This window comes from Lithobates pipiens, unplaced genomic scaffold (genome assembly GCF_037356315.1).
Source record: "Lithobates pipiens isolate NorthernLeopardFrog02 unplaced genomic scaffold, aLitPip1_a1.2 Scaffold_18, whole genome shotgun sequence".
In the NCBI taxonomy this organism is placed as follows: domain Eukaryota; kingdom Metazoa; phylum Chordata; class Amphibia; order Anura; family Ranidae; genus Lithobates; species Lithobates pipiens.
This window is the reverse complement of record NW_027507758.1, coordinates 614,505,041-614,522,567: the sequence shown is the minus strand read 5'-3', so window position 1 is coordinate 614,522,567 and position 17,527 is coordinate 614,505,041. Positions and strand designations below refer to the sequence as shown.

Below are 17,527 nucleotides of genomic sequence, written 5' to 3'. Positions count from 1 at the left end.
ACCAACAAGTTGAAAAACTTGGTCTGTCGGATACTCCAACGGAAACAGTCCGATGGAGACCACACACCGTCGGAATATCCGACAAAATGGTCCGATCGGACACATTCCGTTGGAATCTCCAACCGTGTGTACAAGGGCTAAGACTGTAGTTGAGTCTTGGGGTTGATTTCTCATTTACTAAGTGTCGGCAGTTCCAAAGTACCTGAGCTTTTCTATCCATACCCTCTATTCCCAACTGAAAGACTGAGTTTCTGTTGAACTGTTTTTGCAAATAAAAATTCCTAAAGGAATTAAAGTGTTGGTCTCTACAATTATTGGGCCATCAACCTTGGGAACCCCTAGACAAGAACGACGAGCTACGAGGTGGAGGGGGTAATCAGTAAGCCCAAACAAACCAGCCGCTCCTTCGGGGGTCAGTGCTACAATAACTTCTGGAGATCTGATATTATCTCATTTCCTGTACAGATTTATTTCAGTCATTGGTGTCTATTCAATGTCAGAGTCCCATCAAGCGGTTCTCTTAGCTGAGCTAATTGGTAATGGTTGGTCTCCTGCTCTAAAGGCAGATGTGGTGTGGCAGTATACCTGTGAAGCACATTGAGGGGTGGGTATGTGTCTATTCATCTAGTGGGGGTGGGCTCTGTTAGGTAGATTGTACAGGGTATCATGATTTCTAATAGCAGCCCTGCCTATCACCGGCAGAGGAAGTGGGGAAACCAACCAATAAGACCATTATAGAGGTTTTGACTCTTTCAAACTTTCTTGCTTGGGGTACCACTTTGGGTTCAAGTAATGGTGATTACAGTATGTAAAACAGAGGCATATAATCGAAATAAAAAATAGGGAACTGAGGATAAAAATGGGGTGCAATTTTTCTTTGCGCAATTATCATACCAACTCTGTGAGGGAAGTATCAGAACCAGATGGAAAGCTAAAGCTCTCCTCTTGTTTCTCGGGAGATGGAGATCCCCAATGAGCACACTGTCTGTGTGTGTTACTGCCTCATTCTATGATGCCCCAGAGCTAACAATCAAGTAATCCATAAAAAGCTGAGAAAGGGAAGCAAGTACCTGACTGTTTACAATGGACAATACAAACTGAGCCAGCTTGTTTTGTGGTCAATGAGTTTAATTTTCTTTGGCCTTTACGTATGTTGTCCAATCACAACCACTCACCTTAACTTCAGACTTTGATACATTTAAGTTCACAGTGGTAGGCGCAGCATTTTTCTTTGACACCACAATCTGTGTCGAAGTGGCATCTATGTTTTCTGTTGCGGGTACAAGGTTTTGGGTTTACAGGGCATCTTCCTGGTTTTTTTGCTGCAAAACAAATGTTTATCTTTAGTTATTTTCTGTTAACAACGGGTATGCCATTCCTTCAGAGCACATGCATCGGTGATGTCACCGGCTGTTGCTCACTGGAATATCCCCTAAACCAGGGGTCAGCAACCTATGGCCTGGCCTCCACCGCTAAATGTCCGACCCGTCAGTGCCCGTTTTGAATTCACAGGCACTCAGACCACAGACATTTTCGCTCTTCTCTTTATTGGACAGTGGGGCTGGATGGGCAGGAACTTCTGGAGTTAACTTTTCACATTAAACAGTAGCTGATTGCTAGGTGATCCTAGCAACCAATCACCAGCCTGTTAATGTGAAAAGTTATCTTCAGCAGTTAACGCCCCCACCCAGCCCTGTGATACCGGCCAATCTCTGCTCTGGTTTACACCTGTGTAAGATAGGAGAGATCTACCTACACAGTGTGTGTTTGTGTGGGGTGCAGGGGGGCAGAGGACACTATGGGACTACAGAGGACACTACAAAAGGGGGGGGGGTTGCAGGGGACAGAGGACACTGCTATGGGGGGAGGGGGCACAGGAAACTATGGGAGTGATGTAAATGGGGACTTAGGACACTGCTGTGGGGGTACAGAGGGCCCCAGTCACCCCTGCAATCAGGGACCCCTTCTCACCTGGGGACAGGGGCCCCTTCTCACCTGGAGACAGAGACCCCTTCTCACCTGGAGACAGGAACCCCATCTCCCCTAAAGGCAGGAATCCCATTTTCACTAGGGACATGAACCCCCTCTCCAGACCATGCTGGCTGGCATCAGCCACCCCTGGGTGCCAGGATGGGGGAGGGGCAGTAAAATCGGAATCCCTAGCCACATGCTCCCTCAGGGTGAATTGGCTTTGTATTAGTGAAGCACCTTAAAACAAGGTAAACCTGTACTGTTATTATTATTATGTTAGGATTATTATTATGTTCATTTATTAACTGATGAATGTGGCCCTCCATACATTTACATACATTGAATCTGGCCCTTAAGTGGAAAAAGGTTGCTGACCCCTGTCCTAAATGGTGCACGTTCAGGAGATATTGATTTTACCTCACACAATCTCCAGTATCCATGTCACCATGGAGATCTGCAATCCAGTACACACACCTCACACCCCATTATCCATGTCACCATGGAGATCTGCAATCCAGTACACACACCTCACACCCCATTATCCATGTCACCATGGAGACCTGCAATCCAGTACACACACCTCACACCCCATTATCCATGTCACCATGGAGACCTGCAATCCAGTACACACACCTCACACCCCATTATCCATGTCACCATGGAGACCTGCAATCCAGTACACACACCTCACACCCCATTATCCATGTCACCATGGAGACCTGCAATCCAGTACACACACCTCACACCCCATTATCCATGTCACCATGGAGACCTGCAATCCAGTACACACACCTCACACCCCATTATCCATGTCACCATGGAGACCTGCAATCCAGTACACACACCTCACACCCTATTATCCATGTCATCAGGGAGATCTGCCCTCCAGAACACGTGGTTCACTCCCCAGTATCCATGTCACCAGGGGGATCTGCAATCCAGTACACACACCTCACACCCCATTATCCATGTCACCAGGGAGATCTGCAATCCAGTACACATACCTCACACCCCATTATCCATGTCACCATGGAGATCTGCAATCCAGTACACACACCTCACACCCCATTATCCATGTCATCAGGGAGATCTGCCCTCCAGAACACGTGGTTCACTCCCCAGTATCCATCTCACCAATGAGAGCTGCATTCTAGTGCACACAGCTCACTCCCTAGTATCTATGTCACCAGTGGGATCTGCACCCCCAGTACACACAGCTCACTCCCCAGTATCCATATCATCAGGAAAATCAGCACTCCAGTAAACACACCTCATTCCCCAGTATCCATGTCACTCGTGGGATCTACACTCCCTTAAACACAGCTCATTCTCCAGTGTCACCAGTGAAAACTGTACTCCAGTACACAAATCTCACATTCCAGTATTCGTGTCATCAGGGAGTTTGGTACTTTAGCACACACCTCCCATTCCCAGTAGCCATGTCACCAGTTAGATCTGCACTCCAGTACACACACATCGCTCTCCAGTATCCATGCCACCAGTGAGATCTGCACTCCAGTACACACACATCGCTCTCCAGTATCCATGCCACCAGTGAGATCTGCACTCCAGTACACACACTTCACTCCCCAGTATAAATGTCATCAGTGATATCTGCACTGCAGTACACACACCTCACTCCCCAGCATCCATGTCGCCAGGGAGATCTACACTCCAGTACACACACCTCACTCCCCAGTATCCATGTCATCAGTGATATCTGCATTCCAGTACACACACCTCACTCCCCAATATCCATGTCGGCAGGGAGATCTACACTCCAGTACACACACCTCACTTCCCACCTCACTTCCCAGTGTGCATGTCACCAGGGAGATCTACACTCCAGTACACACACCTCACTCTTCAGTGTCCATGTCATCAGTGATATCTGCACTCCAGTACACACACCTCACACCCTATTATCTATGTCACCAGTGAGACTTGCACTCCAGTATACAGACCTCACTCCCCAGTATCCATGTCACAAATGAGATCTACACTCCACTACACACACCTTACTCCCCAGTTTCCATGACACCAGGGAGATTTACACTCCAGTACACACACCTCACTCCCCAATATCCATGACACCAGGGAGATCTATATTCCAGTACACACACCTCACTCCCCAATATCCATGACACCAGAGAGATCTACACTCCAGTACACACACCTCACTCCCCAATATCCATGACACCAGGGAGAATTACACTCCAGTACACACACCTCACTTCCCAGTGTGCATGTCACCAGGGAGGACTGCACTTCAGCACACACACCTCACTCTCCAGTATCCATGTCACCAGTGAGATCTGCACTCCATTTCACACACCTCACTTCCCTGTATCCATGTCACCAATGAGGTGGAGAAATAACAGTCCTGAGACTCAGCTGTAATCTAAGTTAGTTTTATAGGTTTTGTTACCCATCCTATCACATTTGGGATACACATACTCTAAGGTGTACTTACGTCCGGGTTTTGTGCACCTCATTTCACAGTAGGTTGGACAGCACTTTTCCTTTACAGCACAATCTGAATCGGCGATGCACTTATGTTCGTCCTCTTTATCACATTCTGGAGGGGCTGGATTGGGGTACGCTGGGGATCCGGGACACGTTTCTTTGTTGGGAGATGGAACAACCAAAAAGTCATTGATTTCTAGATTTGGAAAATACACTGCATATACTGTATACACAAATACAGCGGGTAAAATAAGTATTGAACATGTCCCCATTTTTCTAGGTAAATATATTGGTAAAGGTGCTATTGACATGAAATTTTCACCATATGTCTGTAACAAATCATGCAATCCATACATACAAAGATATCAAAACAAGTAAGTTCAGAAATGAAGTTATGTGTAAAAAATAGAATGACACAAGGAAAGTATTGAACATGCTAACTGGACCCTGATGGGTTTACTTCCTCTTTGATTCCCTGCAAAGGTAAAGCATAATGGACTACTATGCATCGCATAGTAGTCCATTATGTGTCACTTACCTGACACAGGAGCCAGCGAAGTCACCGCTGTCCCCTTGTGTCCATCTTCTTGGTGGGTCTCGCTGCTCCGGCGCTGTCATTCGACGGAGTCGCGTTGACGTCACTCCCGTGCATGCGCATGGGAGCCGCCACTCGCGGCATATCGCATGCGCCTTAGACAGCGGTGCCTGTCTTTTGGCAAAAATCTCCAAAACCGTGTAGGTTTAGGAGATATTTCTTGGACCTACAGGTAAGCCTTAATCTAGGCTTATCTGTAGGTCAAAGTGGTTTGTAAGGGTTTACAAACACTTTAATACTTGATACAAAATCCTTTGCTGGTAATGAGAGCTTCAAGACACCTCCTATATGAAGAAACTAGTCGCATGCATTGCTCAGTTGTGATTTTAGCCCATACTTTCACACAAACAGTCTTCAAATCTTGACGTTTCTGTTGGCCTTCTTCTATGAACTTTGATCTTTAGTTCTTTTCATTGATTTTCTATCGGATTCAAATCAGGTGGTCGGTTGGGCCGTTCTTGCAGCTTTATTTCCTTTCTTTGAAACCAATTGAGAGTTTCCTTGGCTTTGTGTTTTGGGATCATCGTCTTGCTGAAATGTCCACCCTCGTTTCATCTTCATCATCCTGGTAGATGGCAGTAGATTTTGATTAAGAATGCCTTGGTACATTGGTATATTTTTCCAATTATCCTTCCTTCAATGATATGACGTTTGCCAGTACCATATGCTGAAAAGCAGCCCCTCACCATGATGTTCCCACCTCAAACATTCACCATTGGTATGGGGATGTTTTTGGGGTGATGTGCAATGCCATTTGACCTCCAAACATGGTGTGTGCTATCGCATCCAATTTTGGTGTCATCTAACCAGACTATATTCTCCCAGTATTTTACAGGCTTGTCTAAATGTTGTGCAGAAAACTTTAAACGAGCTTCAACATGCTTTTTCTTCAGCAATGGAGTCTTGCGTGGTGAGCGTGCATACAGACCATGAGTGCATTACTTATTGTTTTCTTTGAAGCAATTGTACCTGTCTTTCTGAAGCTCTCCACAAGTGTTCCTTAGCTTTTGGACTACTCTTCTGATAATTCTTTTCACTTCTCCGTCAGAAATCTTGCACAGGGCACCTGGTGATGGCCAGCTTATGGTGAAATGATGTTCTTCCCACTTCCGGATTTTCGGCCACAGCAGTGCTCACTGGTACATTCAGAGGTTTAGAAATCCTTCTATAACCAAAGCTATTGGTATGTTCTTCAACAATAATATTGTGAAGGTCTTCAGAGAGATCTTTGCTTTTACCCATAATGAGATGTTTCTTGTGTGACACCTTGGTAATGAGACACCTTTTTATTGGCCATCAGTTAAAGAGGGATTCCACCAAAAAAAAAAAATATTAAAAGCCAGCAGCTATAAATACTACAGCTGCTGACTTTTAATAAATGGACACTCACCTGTCCCGGGTTCCAGCGATGCCGGCAGCCGAGGCCGATCGATCGCTCGGCTCTCGGCTGCTGTCGCCACCATTCTAGGTGAGGGAATCAGGAAGTGAAGCAAATCGGCTTCACTTCCCGGTTCCCTACTGTGCATGCGCGAGCCGCACCGCGCAATAGGAAATCTCTGCGCTGTCACTGGGACCCGTGTGTGTCCCAGCAGACAGCGCGGCAGGGCAGGAAATGGCGTAGACTCCCACGGGAGTCTATGCCCGGAGGTGGGTGAAAATGCCTGTCTTTGACAGGTATCTCCACCCCCCTCCCCCCTGAAAGGTGTCAATTGTGACACCGGAGGGGGGGAGGGATCCGATCAGCGGAGGTTCCACTTTAGGGTGGAATCCCTCTTTAAAACTGAACCAGCTGATATTAATTTGCACTGACAAAGGGCAGGATTGCTTTCTAGTTACTGATATAATTCAACCTCCCTTCCTTCATGTGTTTAACCACTTAAGGACCGCCGCATGTAAATATACGTCGGCAGAATGGCATGCACGGGCACAAGCACATACCCGTACGTGCTCGCCTTCCAGCGGGTGGGGGGTCCGATCGGAACCCCTTCTGCTGGCTGTGACGGTCCGTTTCACTTCAGGAGTGATCCGGGATGAGGGGATGGCTGTTGGTTTCTGGCCATCCCCTCTCGATCGCTCCTGGCGAAAGAGAAGCTTCCCCCGCCTGTGTAGTGTAAACACAGGCAGGGAGGAAGTGATGTCACTCTCCTCGGGGTGGTCTTTTTGACCGGACTGCGAGGAGAGGACATAGTAAGTGTGCACCAACAGTACACTGACACATAGGTACACATAGGCACACAAATCCCACACATATGGTATCCCCGTACTCAGGAGAAGCAGCAGAATTTATTTTGGGGTGTAATTTCACTTATGCCCATAGCATATATGAGCAATATATAATTTAGTGACAACTTTGTGCAAAAAAAAAGTTTGTAATATTCCCGCAACTTGTGGCAAAATATAAAATATTCCATGGACTCAACATGCCTCTCAGTAAATAGCTTGGGGTGTCTACTTTACAAAATGGGGTAATTTAGGGGGGGGGGGTTGTGTTATTTTGGCATTTTATGGCCTTTGAAACTGTGATAGGTAGTGAGGAGTGAAATCAAAAATTTGCACCCTTAGAAATCCAGAAGGTGGTGATTGGTTTTCGGGGTCCCGTACGCGGCTAGGTTCCAAAAAAGTCCCACATATGTGGTATCCTCGTACTCAGGAGAAGCAGCAGAATTTATTTTGGGGTGTAATTCCACTTATGCCCATAGCATATGTGAGCAATATATCATTTAACCACTTGACCACTGGGCACTTAAACACCCTTAATAACCAGACCAATTTTCAGCTTTCGGTGCTCTCGCATTTTGAATGACAATTACTCAGTCATGCAACACTGGACCTATATGAAATTTTTGTCCTTTTTTTCACACAAATAGAGCTTTCTTTTGGTGGTATTTAATCACCGCTGGGTTTTTTTTTTTTTTGTGCTATAAAAGAAAAAATACCGAAAATTCTGTAAAAAAACGAATTTTTCTTTGTTTCTGTTAGAAAATTTAGCAGATTAGTAATTTTTTCTTCATAAATTTTGGCCAACATTTATACTACTACATATCTTTGGTAAAAATAAGTACAAATTGGTGGATATTATTTGGTCTTTGTGAAAGTTATAGAGTCCACAAGCTATGGTGCCAATATCTGAAAATTGATCACACCTGAAGGACTGACGGCCTATTTCAATTCTTGAGATCCTAACATGCCAGAAAAGTACAAATACCCCCCAAATGACCCCTTTTTGGAAAGAAGACATTCCAAGGTATTTAGTAAGAGGCATGATGAGTTTTTTGAAGTTGTCATTTTTTCCCACAATTCTTTGCAAAATCAAGATTCTTTTTACTTTTTTTTTTTTTCACAAAATTGTCATATTATCAGGTTATTTCTCACACACAGCATATGCATACCACAAATTACACCCCAAAACACATTCTGCTATTACTCCCGAGTATGGTGATACCACATGTGTGAGACTTTTACACAGCGTGGCCACATACAGAGGCCCAACATGCATGGAGCGCCATCAGGTGTTCTGGAGCACCCAGGACAATTCTGACATTTCTCTCCTACATGTAAAAATCATCATTTATTTGCTAGAAAATTACATAGAACTCCAAAACATTATATATGTTTTTTTAGCAAACACCCTGGAGAATACAATGGTGGTCTTTGCAACTTTTTATCTCGCACGGTATTTGCGCAGTAATTTTTCGAATGCTTTTTTTTGGAAAAAAAACTGTTTTGTGCTTAAAAAAAAAAAAACACAGTAAAGTTAGCCCAATTTTTGCATAATGTGAAAGATGAAGTTACGCTGAGTAAATAGATACCTAATATGTCACTCTTCAAAATTGCACATGCTCGTGGAATGGCGGCAAACGTCGCTACTTAAAAATCCCCATAGGCGACGATTTACATTTTTTTTACTGGTTATATGTTTTGAGTTACAGAGGAGGTCTAGGGCTAGAATTATTTCTCTCGCTCTAACGTTCGCAGCGATACCTCACATGTGTGGTTTGAACACCGTTTTCATATGTGGGCGGGACTTACGCATGCGTTCGCTTCTGCATGCGAGCACATGGGGACAGGGGCGCTTTAAAAAAAAACATTTTTTTTTATTGTTCATTTTACTTTATTTATTTTAGTTTGACATTTTTTTTCCCCAAAAATAATTTTTTTGATCACTTTTATTCCTATTACAAGGAATGTAAACATCCCTTGTAATAGGAATATGGCATGACAGGTCCTCTTTACAGTGAGATGTGGGGTCAATAAGACCCACATCTCACCTCTAAGCTGGGAAGCCTGAAAAAAAAAAAAGATTCTGGCTTTGATCGTATTAGGGATTCGGTAGAAGCACCGGAGGGCGGAGGGCGGCGGGAGATGTCTATGGCTGGGTATTGCAGGGTATCACCGACTATGGCTGGGTATCTCAGAGCATGGTGTTGCAGAGTACTGCGTTGCAGAGCATTGCAGGGTATTGGCGGGTGTTGCAGAGCATTGCAGAGTGTTGCAGGGTATTGGCGGGTGTTGCAGAGCATTGCAGAATGTTGCAGGGTATCGGCGGGGGTTGCAGAGCATTGCAGAGTGTTGCAGGGCATCGGCGGGGGTTGCAGAGCATTGCAGAGTGTTGCAGGGTATCGGCGGGGGTTGCAGAGCATTGCAGAGTGTTGCAGGGTATTGGCGGGTGTTGCAGAGTGTTGCAGAGTGTTGCAGGGTATTGCAGAGCGTTGCGGAGTGTTGCAGGGCATTGCGGAGTGTTGCAGGGCATTGCGGAGTGTTGCGGAGTGTTGCAGGGCATTGCGGAGTGTTGCAGGGCATTGCGGAGTGTTGCAGGGCATTGCGGAGTGTTGCAGGGCAATGCAGAGTGTTGCAGGGCAATGCAGAGTGTTGCAGGGCATTGCAGAGTGTTGCAGGGAATTGCAGAGTATTTGCAGGGAATTGCAGAGTATTTGCAGGGAATTGCAGAGTAATGCAGAGTATTTGCAGGGAATTGCAGAGTAATGCAGAGTATTTGCAGGGAATTGCAGAGTAATGCAGAGTATTTGCAGGGATTTGAGGGGTTAATTTTCGGTGAGCAGCGATGTGGGCACTGCAGATGCAGCCCACATCGCTGCTGACACCGATCTCTTCCCCCTCCGCTGTACCGATCGGTACAGAGAGGGGAGGGAGGAACCGGCGTCATAACATGACGCCGGCTTGTTTACAAGTTATCACTCCGTCATTTGACGGAGCGATCACGTGGTAAACGGCCGCGATGAGCGGCCGTTTACCGTGATTCGTGATGCGCCGGGTCCACTGGACCCAGCGGTCACGGATGCTCTCGTGTGCGCGCCCCAGGGGGCGCGCGAGAGCAGAATTCTGGGAGGCCGTTAATTAACGGCCTATCAGAGTTAAACAACCGCCCTGAAGCCGTTAATCGGCAATCGGCGGTTGTTAAGTGGTTAATGACACCTTTTTGTAAACTTTTTTTTTTTGTCATTATTCAATCACTTGGGACAAAAAAAAAATATTCAATGGGCTCAACATGCCCCTCAGCAATTTACTTGGGGTGTCTACTTTCCAAAATAGGGTCATTTTGGGGGGGGGGGGGGGTTGTACTGCCCTACCATTTTAGCACCTTAAGAAATGAGATCGGCAGTCATAAGTTAAAAGCTGTGTAAATTCCAGAAAATGTACTCTAGTTTGTAGACGCTATAACTTTTGCGCAAACCAATAAATATACGCTTATTGACATTTTTTTTACTAAAGACATGTGGCTGAATACATTTCGACCTAAATGTTTGACTAAAATTTAGTTTATTCGATTTTTCTTATAACAAAAAGTAGAAAATATCTTTTTTTTTTCAAAATTTTCAGTCTTTTTCCTTTTATATGGTAAAAAATTAAAATCACAGAGGCAATCAAATACCATCAAAAGAAAGCTCTATTTGTGGGAAGAAAAGGACACAAATTTCGTTTTGGTACAACATTGCACGACCGCGCAATTACCAGTTAAAACAGTGCAGTGCGAAATTGTAAAAAGACCTCTGGATCTTAGGCTGACAATTGGTCCGGGCTGAAGTGGTTAATACTTTTTCCCTGTGATTCCATTTTATTACACACAACTTCAGTTCTGAACTTGTTTGTTTTTGTTTCTTTGTATGTATGGATTGCATGGGTTGTTACTGACATGTGGTAAAAATGTCATGTCAAAAGCACCTTTACAAATACATTTACTTAGAAAAATGGTAACCTCTTCAATACTGTAAATAATTTATACTATGCTTTACATATACAATATCTCACAAAAGTGAGTACACCCCTCACATTTTTTGTAAATATTTTATTATATCTTTACCTGTGACAACACTGAAGAAATGACACTTGTCTACAATGTAAAGTAGTGAGTGTACAGCTTGTATAACAGTGTAAATTTGCTGTCCCCTCAAAATAACTCAGCACACAGCCATTAATGTCTAAACCGCTGGCAACAAAAGTGAGTACACCCCTAAGTGTAAATGTTCAAATTGGGCCCAAAGTGTCAATATTTTGTGTGGCCGCCATTATTTTCCAGCACTGCCTTAACCCTCTTGGGCATGGAGGTCACCAGAGCTTCACAGGTTGCCACCGGTGTTCTCTTCCATTCCTCCATGACGACACCATGAAACTGATGGATGTTGGAGACCTTGCGCTCCTCCACCTTCCATTTGAGGATGCCCCACAGATGCTCAATAGGGTTTAGATCTGGAGACATGCTTGGCCAGTCCATCACCTTCACCCTCAGCTTCTTTAGCAAGGCAGTGGTCATCTTGGAGGTGTGTTTGGGGTCGTTATCATGTTGGAATACTGTCCTGCAGCCCAGTCTCTGAAGGGAGGGGATCATGCTCTGCTTCAGTATGTCACAGTACATGTTGGCATTAATGGTTCCCTCAATGATCTGTAGCTCCCCAGTGCCGGCAGCACTCATGCAGCACCAGACCATGACACTCCCACCACCATGCTTGACTGTAGGCAAGACACACTTGTCTTTGTTCTCCTCACCTGGTTGCCGCCACACACGCTTCACACCATCTGAACCAAATACGTTTATCTTGGTCTCATCAGGCCACAGGACATGGTTCCAGTAATCCATGTCCTTAGTCTGCTTGTCTTCAGCAAACGGTTTGGGGGCTTTCTTGTGCATCACCTTTAGAAGAGGCTTCCTTCTGGGACGACAGCCATGCAGACCAATCTGATGCAGTGTGCAGCGTATGGTCTGAGTACTGACAGGCTGACCCCCCACCACTTCAACCTCTGCAGCAATGCTGGCAGCACTTATACGTCTAATTCCCAAAGACGACCTCTGGATATGACGCTGAGCACGTGCACTCAACTTCTTATGGAACCTGTCCTGTTAAACCGCTGTATGGTCTTGGCCACCGTGCTGCAGCTCAGTTTCAGGGTCTTGGCAATCTTCATATAGCCTAGGCCATCTTTATGTAGAGCAACAATTCTTTTTTTTCAGATCCTCAGAGAGTTCTTTGCCATGAGGGGCCATGTTGAACTTCCAGTGACCAGTATGAGAGAGTGAGAGCGATAACACCAAATTTAACACACCTGATCCCCTTTCACACCTGAGACCTTGTAACACTAACGAGTCACATGACACAGGGGAGGGAAAATGGCTAATTGGGTCCAATTTGGACATTTTCACTTAGGGGTGTACTGACTTTTGTTTCCAGCGGTTTAGACATTAATGGCTGTGTGTTGAGTTATTTTGAGGGGACAGAAAATTTTGATTACAAATGATAAGTAATAAATGTGACTCACCCTTCTCTAATATATATATATATATATATATATATATATACAGTGCCTTGAAACAGTATTCATACCCCTTGAAATTTTCAACATTTTGTCAGGTTACAACCGAAAAGGTAAATGTATTTTATTGGCATTTTATGTGATAGACCAACACAAAGTGACACATAATAAAAGGAAAATGATAAATGTTTATTTTTATTTTTTTACAAATATGTGAAAAGTGTGGCGTGCATTTGTATTCAGCCTCCTTTACGCTGATACCCCTAACTACTGTATAATCTAGTGGAACCAATTGCCTTCAGAAGTCACCTAATTAGTAAATAGATTCCACCTGTGTGTAATTAAAAATCAATACAAATACAGCTGTTCTGTGAAGCCCTCTGAGGTTTGTTAGGGAACCTTACTGAACAAACAGCATCATGAAGGCCAAGGAACACACCAGACAGGTCAGGGATAAAGTTGTGGAGATGTATAAAGCAGGGTTAGGTTATAAAAAAAAATATCCCAAACTTTGAATATCTCATAGAGCACTGTTCAATCCATCATCCGAAAATGGAAAGAGTATGGCACAACTTCAAACTTACCAAGACATGGCCGTCCACCTAAACCAGGGGTACCCAACCAGTGGCCCGGGGGCCACATGTGGCCCGCGGAGCCCTCTGATGTGGCCCGCGACCTCCTGCTCTGGGATGGCTGGTTGGCAAGCCCAGCTCGCGGATTCCCAGACCCGGCATCCCAGAGCATCAGTGTTGTGAATGAAGCCGGCGGTAGAAGAAGCAAGTGGCTGCGTAACAGAGCCACATAAGATGATGCTTCCTGTATAGCGTCACCTCCTGTCACAGGCGGAGTGATACCAGATGCACTAAAAGCAAAAGCTGGCGATACCCGAATTGAAGACTGTTATTAAAGGTACGTTTAATACTATAATCACAGTGTATATATGGGCATATCTGTTCTGCAGTGGTTACCGACCTGCTTTCAAACTGATCCGCAGGTGCAGTGCACCTGCAAGTTACCTGCACTGAGCCATATACCTCTGTTATTACCTGTGGGTTTGGTGAGCTTTCAGAAAATGCACCACACCTGCAGGATATAATATAATTCTATGGCAAAGTGCAGCTAACCCACAGGAAAGCCGGAGGTGCACTGCTCTGGATAAACCACAGCACATCAGTGTGAAAGCAGCCTTAGGCCCCTTTCACACGATCGGTCCGACCCAATCAGACCCTTCATTTGCCTCTATGGCGCGGCAAATGTAAACAGACCTGGGTCTGTTTACACCTGCCTACCTTCAATCTGATCCGCTAAAAGAAAAAAAAAACAGAAGGGGATCTGTCCCCTTCCATCTGGGCGGATCGGAGGACCCATGGATTAGAGTGGGCTGTATCCATGTCCGCTCTGCATATGCTGACCTGTCATCCGCCCACGACGCTCATTGTGGCCCGCGACCAGTTACCAAGTCGCTTAAGTGTCCCTTGCTCTTCAAAAGGTTGGGCACCCCTGACCTAAACTGTCCACTGTCCAAGGAGAGCATTAATCGGAGAAGCAGCCAAGAGGCCCATGGTAACTTTGTAGGAGCTGCAGAGATCCACAGCTTAGGTGGGAGAATCTGTCCACAGGACAACTATAAGCCCTTGTACACACGGTCGGAGATTCCGACAACCAAATGCGTCGGATTTTGTCTGACGGATTTTGTCCGAAACTGTTGCATACACACGGAAAATCCGACGTGATGACTTATTTCGTTACGACGGGACTACGTTCAGGCTAGTAGCCAATAGCTTTGGTGTAGGAATTTGATCTGAGCATGCGTGGCACTTTGTCCGATCGGAATTCTCTACACATGATCGGAGTATGTCCGATCGGAGCATTTTGTCTGAAAATTTTACCAACAAGTTGGAAAACTTGGTCCGTCGGATACTCCGACGGAAACAGTCCGATGTAGACCACACACAGTCGGAATATCCGGCAAAACGGTCCAGTCGGACACATTCCGTCGGAATCTCTGACCGTGTGTACAAGGGCTTAGTCGTGCACTCCACAAATCTGGCTTTTTATTAGAAAGTGTCTATTGTTGAAAGAAAGCCATAGTCCTGTTTGTAGTTTGTGAGAAGCCATGTGGGGGACACAGCAAACTTGTGGAAGAAGGTGATCGTCAGATTCTACCTCATTCTCTCTGCGCATGCGTGCAGGGAGCGGGCTGGGCGGGGGGGGGGGCAGGGATGCAATTTCCCCCCAGGCTGCTCTCTAAATCCCTGTAAAAGGGCCGATGTGCTGCCACAGCTGAGAACTGAGCATGTGCAGGTGGCTGAGTGTTACTGCTCGGGTGACTCCGGAGGGAGGCTGGCAGAGCTGGATAACAGCCCAGAAATGTGCAGGAACGTTAGCGCTGTGATTGGACATCTGTCATGTCACAGAGCTGTTCTCTGCGTCTGAGCTGACAGTCTGTGTCCATTCCATTGAGCACAGCCGAATGGAAGAGGGTGGATCCGCTCTGCTTCCTCTCTCACTGTGCCCGCCCACACTATGGGCAGCCCATGAGGAAAGGATGGAGGGGACTGTGTGATCAGGGACAGGAGGAGAGGATGGAGGGGACTGTGTGATCAGGGGGACAGGAGGAGAGGATGGAGGGGACTGTGTGATCAGGGACAGGAGGAGAGGATGGAGGGGACTGTGTGATCAGGGACAGGAGGAGGGGATGGTGGAGAGGACTGTGTGATCAGGGACAGGAGGAGAGGATGGAGAGGACTGTGTGATAAGGGACAGGAGGGGAGGATGGAGGGGGCTGTGTGATCAGGGACAGGAGGAGAGGATGGAGGGGACTGTGTGATCAGGGACAGGAGGAGAGGATGGTGGAGGGGACTGTGTGATCAGGGACAGGAGGAGAGGATGGAGAGGACTGTGTGATAAGGGACAGGAGGAGAGGATGGAGGGGGCTGTGTGATCAGGGACAGGAGGAGACGATGGAGGGGACTTTGTGATCAGGGAGCGGGAGGAGAGGATGGAGAGGACTGTGTGATCAGGGAGCAGGAGGAAAGGATGGAGGGGACTGTGTGATCAGGGACAGGAGGAGAGGATGGAGGGGACTGTGTGATCAGGGACAGGAGGAGAGGATGGAGGGGACTGTGTGATCAGGGACAGGAGGAGAGGATGGAGGGGACTGTGTGATCAGGGACAGGAGGAGAGGATGGAGGGGACTGTGTGATCAGGAACAGGAGGAGAGGATGGTGGAGGGGACTGTGTGATCAGGGACAGGAGGAGAGGATGGAGGGGACTGTGTGATCAGGGACAGGAGGAGAGGATGGAGGGGACTGTGTGATCAGGGGACAGGAGGAGAGGATGGAGGGGACTGTGTGATCAGAGGACAGGAGGAGAGGATGGAGGGGACTGTGTGATCAGGGGACAGGAGGAGAGGATGCTGGGGACTGTGTGATCAGGGACAGGAGGAGAGGATGGTGGAGGGGACTGTGTGATCCAGGACAGGAGGAGAGGATGGAGGAGACTGTGTGATCAGGGACAGAAGGAGAGGATGGAAGGGACTGTGTGATCGGGGACAGGAGGAGAGGATGGAGGGGACTGAGTGATCGGGGACAGGAGGAGAGGATGGAGGGGACTGTGTGATCAGGGGACAGGAGGAAAGGATGGAGGGGACTGTGTGATCAGGGGACAGGAGGAGAGGATGGAGGGGACTGTGTGATCAGGGGAAAGGAGGAGAGGATGGAGGGGACTGTGTGATCAGGGACAGGAGGAGAGGATGGAGGGGACTGTGTGATCAGGGACAGAAGGAGAGGATGGAGGGGACTGTGTGATCAGGGACAGGAGGAGAGGATGGTGGAGGGGACTGTGTGATCAGGGACAGGAGGAGAGGATGGAGGGGACTGTGTGATCAGGGGCAGGAGGAGAGGATGGAGGGGACTGTGTGATCAGGGACAGGAGGAGAGGATGGAGGGGACTGTGTGATCAGGGGACAGGAGGAGAGGATGGAGGGGACTGTGTGATCAGGGACAGGAGGAGAGGATGGTGGAGGGGACTGTGTGATCAGGGACAGGAGGAGAGGATGGAGGGGACTGTGTGATCAGGGGACAGGAGGAGAGGATGGAGGGGACTGTGTGATCAGGGACAGGAGGAGAGGATGGTGGAGGGGACTGTGTGATCAGGGACAGGAGGAGAGGATGGAGGGGACTGTGTGATCAGGGACAGGAGGAGAGGATGGAGGGGACTGTGTGATCAGGGGACAGGAGGAGAGGATGGAGGGGACTGTGTGATCAGGGACAGGAGGAGAGGATGGAGGGGACTGTGTGATCAGGGACAGGAGGAGAGGATGGTGGAGGGGACTGTGTGATCAGGGATAGGAGGAGAGGATGGAGAGGACTGTGTGATAAGGGACAGGAGGAGAGGATGGAGGGGGCTGTGTGATCAGGGACAGGAGGAGAGGATGGAGGGGACTTTGTGATCAGGGAGCAGGAGGAGAGGATGGAGAGGACTGTGTGATCAGGGAGCAGGAGGAAAGGATGGAGGGGACTGTGTGATCAGGGACAGGAGGAGAGGATGGAGGGGACTGTGTGATCAGGGACAGGAGGAGAGGATGGAGGGGACTGTGTGATCAGGGACAGGAGGAGAGGATGGAGGGGACTGTGTGATCAGGGACAGGAGGAGAGGATGGAGGGGACTGTGTGATCAGGAACAGGAGGAGAGGATGGTGGAGGGGACTGTGTGATCAGGGACAGGAGG

General features: G+C 47.3%; 1 protein-coding gene and 1 long non-coding RNA gene across 2 annotated transcripts in view; both read right to left on the bottom strand.

Annotated features, from left to right (window-relative positions):
- Nucleotides 1-17,527, bottom strand: part of LOC143989263 (uncharacterized) — a 436,678-nt gene that overhangs the window by 212,804 nt on the left and 206,347 nt on the right. The gene's annotated exons all lie outside the window — the stretch shown is intronic.
- Nucleotides 1-17,527, bottom strand: part of LOC143990354 (uncharacterized) — a 36,744-nt gene that overhangs the window by 14,830 nt on the left and 4,387 nt on the right. Inside the window, exons 2-3 of the long non-coding RNA XR_013277278.1 lie at nucleotides 4,445-4,594; nucleotides 1,176-1,322 (exon numbers count right to left, since the gene is read on the bottom strand). This is a non-coding gene — a long non-coding RNA (uncharacterized LOC143990354). The remainder of the gene's footprint in view (nucleotides 1-1,175; nucleotides 1,323-4,444; nucleotides 4,595-17,527) is intronic.